Consider the following 8,762-nt stretch of genomic DNA (forward strand, 5'->3'; position numbering starts at 1 on the left):
AACATCAAGGTTTGATTGTTATTTATTTTTATGCTTTGTTTTGAGATTGTGTATTTGTGTGGTTAAACCGTAAAAATCTTTGAAAATAGTTTACTTGTTTGATGGCGCCGAAAAAATATTTATCTGGATATGAAAAACGAAAAAGGAAAGAATTAGAAGAACAATTTGTTAAATCTCAAAGTGGTGCGCTTGACAAGTTTGTTAAAAGAACAAAAGCTTCTGAAAATTTAGACTCCACTGAAGCGATAAATGCTGAAAAAATTAATATAGTTAATGTAGATGAGAATGTTAAGGAAATAAATATCATTCCCGAAAACGATAGTCAAACGAACAACCATTCTATCTCTCTCGTGGATAAACCCCTAGTAGATATATATGATCCTATAAATTGGGATAATCTTGATAATAAAACAAGAGATTTATTGGTTGAAAAGGGTCCTAGACGGGAATTAAATCTTGAGTTTCCTTATGATCATATTTTTAGGCGCTTTTCTTATTTTCACTATTCTCAAAAGTTAAGTAATGGAGAAGAAAAGGAAATGGTTGGTTTATTCAAAATCAGTGGATAATGTGTTTTTCTTTTGTTGTAAGTTATTTAAATTAAATCACAATAGCAGCTCACTTGCAAATGAAGGATGCAGGGATTGGAAAAATATTAGTAGGATTCTTGAAGAGCATGAGCGCAGCGCTGAACATTACAAAAATATGAAAACCTGGTGGGACTTGAAAAAAAGGTTAGAACAAGATGAAACTATTGATAAAGAATTGCAACTTGAGATCAAGAAAGAAAGGGACCGGTGGAGGCAAGTACTAGTAAGAATATGTGCTATTGTTAAATGTCTTGCAAAAAATAATTTGGCATTTCGTGGTTCAAATGAAAAACTTAATCAAAGTTCTAACGGTAATTTTCTAGGATTAGTTGAGATGATTGCTGAGTTTGATATAATAATGCAAGATCATGTTAGACGTGCTATGAACAATGAAATACATTATCGTTATCTTAGCCATAAAATTCAGAATGAATTGATCATTATGTTGGCTAATAGTGTACAAAATTCTATTATAAAGAATGTTAAAGAGGCCAAATAGTTTTTCTAAGTTAAAATTATTGAAAAATTATCTAAGATCTTCGATGTCTCAAGATAGATTGAATGAACTTGCTATTTTATGTATTGAAAAAGATTTTTTGGAATATATTGATTACGATACAATTATCAATGATTTTGCATCTAAAAATGCAAGAAGAAGTCACTTTCGTTGACAATTTATGTTGCATCTTTATAGATATTGGAAGGTTATTGAAGATCAACGGTGAAACACAAGTGAAGTTTATGCGTAGGGCCCAATTTCGTGCTTTTGCCTAAAGCCTAAAAAATCTCAGGAACGACACTGATAATAGTAGTGACAATAGTAGTAGTGATGAAAGTAGTATTAGCACCACGACGATAGCAGTAGCAGTGATGAAGAAGACTCAATTTTCTTGGGTGATGTCAAAGAATTTATGACGGAGTTTAAGTCTAAAATTCATCCTCAATTCAAGAAAATCGCTGTTGCTATTTAAAATGATGTCTATGGCCTCAATGTTGTCCTAGGTATAGGAGTAGAAATTTCCATAAATCTATGTTTTATTTGTTGATATTGTTTATTGTAAGCTCTTGAATTTTGTATAAAACAATTGTAACATAATTGATATTTTTAGTATTAATTTAATTCGTTGTTATAGATAATTTCTATGGAAATGTTGACGAAGATTTGATAGATGGAGGAACTGCTATTCATTATGCATGTGAAAATTATAGTCGATCCTGTTTCGATCATTAAATTTTATATGATCAGTGTTGAACCAATATATTCATTAATTATTAACTTCAAAGGAATGCCAACATAGAGGCTACAAATACGTTGGATCAATTCCTCTTCATATAGCTTGTGTATTAGGTTAGTTTTTCCTCATAATTCTAATATTGTTGTTATATTATATACGTTGTTTTGTAATGTTATATCAATATTTGATTGAAGATTCGTTTAAGATTGTTAAAACTATATCAATTCTACTACTAATCGAGATATTATAAACATAATGGTTCAATTAGTTAATATATTCGGTGAAACTGTAAGTTTTAGATTCAAATACTAAATATGTCATGTTTTTATTAATTACCATTAATTCTAATCTATTTTTTTTTTTGTCAAAGCCTCTACATGGTATAAATAAAATGCTAAAATCTGTTGATATATCTGGAAAACAGTAAGTTTTAATTTATGAAACTTTTTCATATATATTTAAATTGTAATTGTTGTATTTTCTTTTGTTGGTTTTTTTTGTTGGTAGCCTCTTCATCAACAGCAATTTATGGAAATGCTAAAGTAGTAAAATTATTATTGGAATTTGGAGCTTCCATCGAGATAACAAATTATTCCACCGAAATAACAAATTATTCCACCGAAATAACAAATTATGATGGAAAGGTTAATTTTTAAGAATATATTTTTATTTATTTATTTTTTCAAATATTTTGAATAAATTTTATAATCATGGGATTTGACTAAACCTAATTCAGAAATTAGAAGGATACTAGAGGATGATTAGAGGATGATGAAGATTAAAATGTTTTTATTTTGTTTTACAATTTTATATATACTTCTTTTGTCACATTTTCTTTTGTTTTGCACTACATTTTTATAATTAATAATAATATTCATTTATAAAATAAAAAATTGATAACAACTCTTATAATTTTGAATTGAAATAATATAATTTGTTTTAGACTAACTAGCGAAGATATCATGCATAAAACAATCCTTAATACGATATAAAACTAAAATTGACTAAAATATATCCTATAGTATAGTAGAGGATATTAATTTTTTTTTATCAAAATAACTTTGGCTAGAGTTATATGGATTACCGTTATGTTTGGTTAGAGGGACAAACAAGTATAACCTATGGTGTTTGTTATACTATTGTTATAAATTTATACTCCTATATAAATTATAAATTTATACTCCTATATAATTAAATATCATATATAGTATAAAATAGTCCTTAGTCCTTAAGTAAAACACTATTCTTATATCACTTATTTTTAATTTCTTGTTATATCATATAACTTATTACTTATTACTATATAATATATTAAATATATTTTATTTTGTTTTAATAGTATTCTTATATATAATAATTTTTAATATATATTTTTAAATAATTAAATATTTTAATTAAAAAATATTTATTTATTTTTATTAGGAAAATTTTATTAATTATTATTTGTTATGTTTACTGATATTATAAATAATATTGTTTATTTTATATATTAATTTTATTTTAAGTCTATTTTATTACAATTATTAATAATATTTAAATGAAATAATATAATTTAGAATTTATATTATAATTAAATTTTTAAATTTTAATTAAAATTACATTATTTATTAAATAATAACGGTACAATAACTTATAATAATAAATAATATTATTTATAATATAACTAAATATAAAAAACAATAATTTTAATAATTTTGAATTCATATTTATACAAGTTATACTAAATTCTTATACTATATACCAAATACAAAATTATAAATCATAAATAAATTATACCATTTTTTTTATAATCATACCAAACATCAATCAATGACCTATATAACTTATAGTACATGTATTATTTATACCTCGTTACAATTTATACTTTAATATAACTCATATCTTATATAATTTATAACACGTAGTATTTATACTGAATTTTTATTATTACTTCAAACAAAGATAATTATATAAAAAGGACTTACTAATTTTGGTATTATTAATTAATTATAAGTTCTATATTTATTAATTAATCTTTTATTATTAATTTATTTTATCACTTAATTATAAATTATGTTTATATTGTTAAAATATCTTGTAGGTTGCCTAATAGTTGTAATAGAGAGATTAATTAATTTTGTTCGAAAAAATGTTTAAGTAATACACATAATTAACCTAAAAGAAAAACGGGAGGAATATCAATTTTAAACATCCACTTGTATAAATGTGTCAAATTTACTTATTAACTTAACTAAACGTGTTAATTTTAGTTAACTGAAATTTTAAACGGAGTTTATCATTCTGCCACGCTGTTACTCCAAGTCATACCTACATGTTATTTTTTTTTCTTAAATTCATTTGATCAAGTTCAAACAAAATATAATAAAATATAATTATTTTTCCAACCTATAACCCTATTTCTTTCCTACCACATTTTACATTTTCATCTTCACAGCCTACCGGAACCTTCATAATTGAACTCTTTGAAACCAACGCCACCGGATTCACTGTTTATGTAAATCGAATTAAAGATTTTTAAAAATTAGTTCATAATTGATGTAATCGAAGGTAGCTAGTTGTTCTAGAGCACAAAAGGTCTCAGCCTAAATTGAAATGAACCCCTAGTTTAAGCAATTCACAAATTTATTTTCTATTTTTATTTCAGTTTTCACACTCTTTAATAAATCAATAGTTCTTAATTCTCATAAACTGTGTAAGTATGAAAATGTTGAATCCATTAGTCTTGATCTCTTCATATTTAAGAATTCAACAGCAGCTTAACTGGAAGTGATCAATCAACTCTGGCTCGACAAATTAAGAGATATTGAACTGTACGTAACCTCAACTTCTTTAGCTTGTTCTAGGGTGGGCATATGTATTTTTGAAAATGGTCTAGAACCATGACCAACATAAGTTAGACTTTGGCTGAGGGTTTTGAATGTAAAAGTTTTGCTGGAGAAGAGAAGTGTTGGGTTTTTTTGTTTTGTTTAGTCAATGAGGAAAAGCCCAGCAAATAGGCCTATCTTGGCCCCCCACTTAATTCACTTATTTGGGAGCAAGATAAAAAGAGGATAAAGTTTCTTTTGCAAGAAATAAGAAAAAAAGAAAGAGAGAGAAAATCAAGAAAGAAAAGAGGCAAAACTTCAAATCCAGTAGTCTTAGTGTTTTGATGATCGCCGGAGTTTGCACCGTCGGATCGTCCTAAATTTTGGACAAAAGCTTCACAACTTCTAGACCAACATTCTGGACGGTGTAGATCGAATTCTGAGGTCTGGAGGTCGGGGTTTTGTTGCCGGAACAGTATTAGTTATTTTTGTGATATTCTTCCTTTCTTGTTCTTTGATTGTTTCTATATCCTTGATGTGCCATGTTTCCAAGGGTATTATGAATTTGTATGCCTCTAGTATTGTCTATAGAAGACTTTTGTATTTTGTTCTTGCTGGTGATAGTGTATTTTAAGCGGCACTAGGTGTCCCGTGGTTTTACCTATTGAGGGGTTTTCCACGCTAAAATTTTGTGTTGTTTGTGTGTGCTTGCTTGGATTGTTATTCACCGTTTTAGGGCTGTGTTGATTGTATTTTGCATACCTATTTGTTAGCTTCCTCACAGGTTTAAACGGTTTGGGAAAGTGTTGCCAAACGAAGGATAAATTCCGCATTTTGTTGTTTATCGTTGTGATGCATTTCCATTAAAGTGGTATCAGAGCCTTCGTTGCTTATTTGTGAATTGAACTGTTTGAACGATGTAAACTAATACAAGTATGATGATTAATTTGAATGGTTCTAATTATCATGTTTGGAAGGAAAAAATGGAAGATCTCATATATGTGAAAGATTATTACTTACCTGTTTTTGCTACTAATAAACTTGAGAATAAAACTGATGGAGAATGGACTATTTTGCATAGACAGGTTTGTGAATATATTCGGCAATGGGTGGAGGATAATGTGCTGCATCATATTATTGGGGAGACACATGCTCGTACTTTGTGGAACAAGCTTGAACAGTTGTATGCTTGAAAGACTAGGAATAATAAATTGTTCTTGATTAAGCAATTGATCAAGTTACAATACAAAGATGCCACTCCTGTTACAGATCACTTAAATGCATTTCAGGGCATTGTGAATCAACTTTTAGGAATGGGTATCAAGTTTGATGATGAGATTCAAGGTCTATGACTACTTGGTACATTACCGGATTCTTGGGAGACTTTTAGGGCATCCTTGTCCAACTCTGCACCGGATCGTATTATCACCATGGAATTGGCTAAGGGCAGTGTTATGAATGAAGAGATGAGAAGAAAGTTACAGAGTTCCTCTTCACAATCAGATGTCTTGGTCTTTGAAAAGCGGGGGAGAAGTTAGAGTAGAGATCCGGGTATAAAGGAAATCAGCGTGGTACTAGCATCTCCGGTAAAGGGAAGTATACTAATGTTGAGTGTTACTATTGTGGTAAAAAGGGGCACACAGTAAAGTTCTGCAGACATGCAAAGAAAGAGAACAAGAAGAAAAACTACAATAACCAAAACAACAATCAAAGGAAAGATGATGATGGCAGTGACAAGGTTGAAGTGAATACTATCACTAATGATTTCTTTGTTTGTTGTGATGATAATTTGGTGAACTTTGCACATGATGAGGCGAGTTGGGTTATTGACAGCGGAACTTCGTGTCATGTTACATCACGAAGAGATTTTTATTCATCTTACACTCTAGGTGATTTTGGGGATATCAAGATGGGTAATAGTGGGCTATCAAAGGTTGTTGGCATTGGAGAAGTCTGTTTGAAATTTGATACTAGGATAGAGTTGGTTTTACAAAATGTAAAACATGTCCCAAATATGAGATTAAATTTGATTTCTACAAGTTTACTTGATGATGATGGGTAAAACAACTACTTTGGTAATGGTTTGTGGAAACTCACTCGTGGTTCTGTGATCGTGGCAAAAGGTAAAGGGTGCTCAAAGTTGTATGTGGTACAACCGAAGATCTCTAAGAGCATTGTTAATGCTGTGGAGAATGCTGACATGACTGAGATATGACATAAGAGACTTGGTCATATGAGTGAAAATGGCATGGCTTTGTTATCAAAGAAGGAAGTGTTATCAGGTGTAAATGATGTCCAGTTGAAGAGGTGTTCTCATTGTCTTGCAGGTAAACAAAACAGAGTTTCCTTCAAGAGTCATCCTCCCTACAAAAGAGAGAACATACTTGATTTAGTTCATTCCGATGTTTTTGGTCCTATGAAGACAAAAACACTTGGTGGTTGCTCATATTTTGTCACATTCATTGATGACCACTCTCGGAAGGTATGGTTTTATACTTTGAAGTCTAAAGATCAAGTTTTAGATGTGTTTAAGCAGTTTCTTGTCTCAGTTGAGAGAGAGACTGGAAAAAAGCTCAAGTGTATTCGGACAGACAATGGAGGTGAATACATTGGGCCATTTGATGCTTACTGTAGAGAGTATGGTATTCGGCATCAAAAGACTCCTCCAAAGACACCACAGTTGAATGGCATAGTAGAGCGGATGAACAGAACATTGGTTGAGAGAGTCAGATGTTTGCTTTCACATTCAGGGTTGCCACGTTCCTTTTGGGGTGAAGCGTTGAACACGATGGTACATGTTATTAATCTAACCCCATGTGTTCCTTTACAGTTTGATGTTCCTAACAGGGTTTGAAGTGGCAAGATGTTTCTTACACTCACTTGCGAGTCTTTGGATGCAAGGAATTTGTGCCTATTCCCAAAGATGAGAGGTCAAAGCTTGATGTGAAGTCTAAGCTTTGCGCGTTCCTCGGTTATGGCGATGATGAGTTTAGATACAAGCTTTATGATACAGTTCAGAAGAAGCTTGTTCAAAGCCGGGATGTTGTGTTTATTGAAGATCATATTTTGAAGGATGTTGAGAATATAGAGACAATTCCTCGACATAGTGATGATCTTATTGATTTGGGTCCAGTTCCTCTACAACATGTTGACACACAAGTTGGAGATGATGTTCCTATTGATGACCATGGTGCTGATGATGTTGATGCTCAAGAGAAAGATGTAGATGAAGTTGTTCATCTAGAGTTACCAGTTCTAGACATGCCACCATGTATTCCACTCAGACGGTCTATGAGAGATCGTCATTCTTCTGTACGTTATTCTGCAAATGAGTATGTTCTTCTCACTGATGAGGGAGAGCCTGAGTGTTATGCAGAATCTATAGAAGATGAGCATAAGAAAGAATGGGCTGAAGCTATGCAAGATGAGATGGATTCCTTGTATAAGAACAATACTTATGAGTTGGTGAAGTTTTCTAAAGGCAAGAGAGCATTGAAGAACAAGTGGGTTTATAAGGTGAAGACCGATGAGTTCACCTCACAACCCAAATACAAAGCTAGATTGGTGGTCAAAGGATTCAGCCAGAAAAGGGTATTGATTTCGATAAGATTTTCTCTCCGGTTGTGAAGATGGGTTCTATTCGAGTGGTTCTCGGTTTAGCGGTCAGTCTTGATCTTGAGGTTGAGCAGATGGATGTCAAGACTGCTTTCCTTCACGGTGAATTGGATAAGGAATTCTACATGGAGCAGCCTGAAGGCTTTCAGGTAGAAGGTAAAGAAGACTATGTGTGTAGACTTCAGAAAAGTCTATATGGGCTGAAGCAGACACCGAGACAGTGGTATAAGAAGTTTGAGTCTGTTATGGGGGAACAAAGCTACCGAAAGACTACTTCAGATTATTGTGTTTTCTTTCAGAGGTTTGGTGATGATGATTTCATCATTTTATTGCTTTATGTTGATGACATGCTTATCGTTGGCAAGAATGCAGGAAGAATTTCTAAGTTGAAACAGCAGTTGAACAAGTCTTTTGCAATGAAAGACTTGGAGCCAGTGAAACATATTCTTGGGGTACGGATCACTCGAGATAGAGTTGCCAAGAAGTTGCACATGTCACAAGAGCGATACATTGAGAAG

The sequence above is a fragment of the Impatiens glandulifera genome, chromosome 1 (genome assembly GCF_907164915.1).
Source record: "Impatiens glandulifera chromosome 1, dImpGla2.1, whole genome shotgun sequence".
Classification (NCBI taxonomy): Eukaryota; Viridiplantae; Streptophyta; class Magnoliopsida; order Ericales; family Balsaminaceae; genus Impatiens; species Impatiens glandulifera.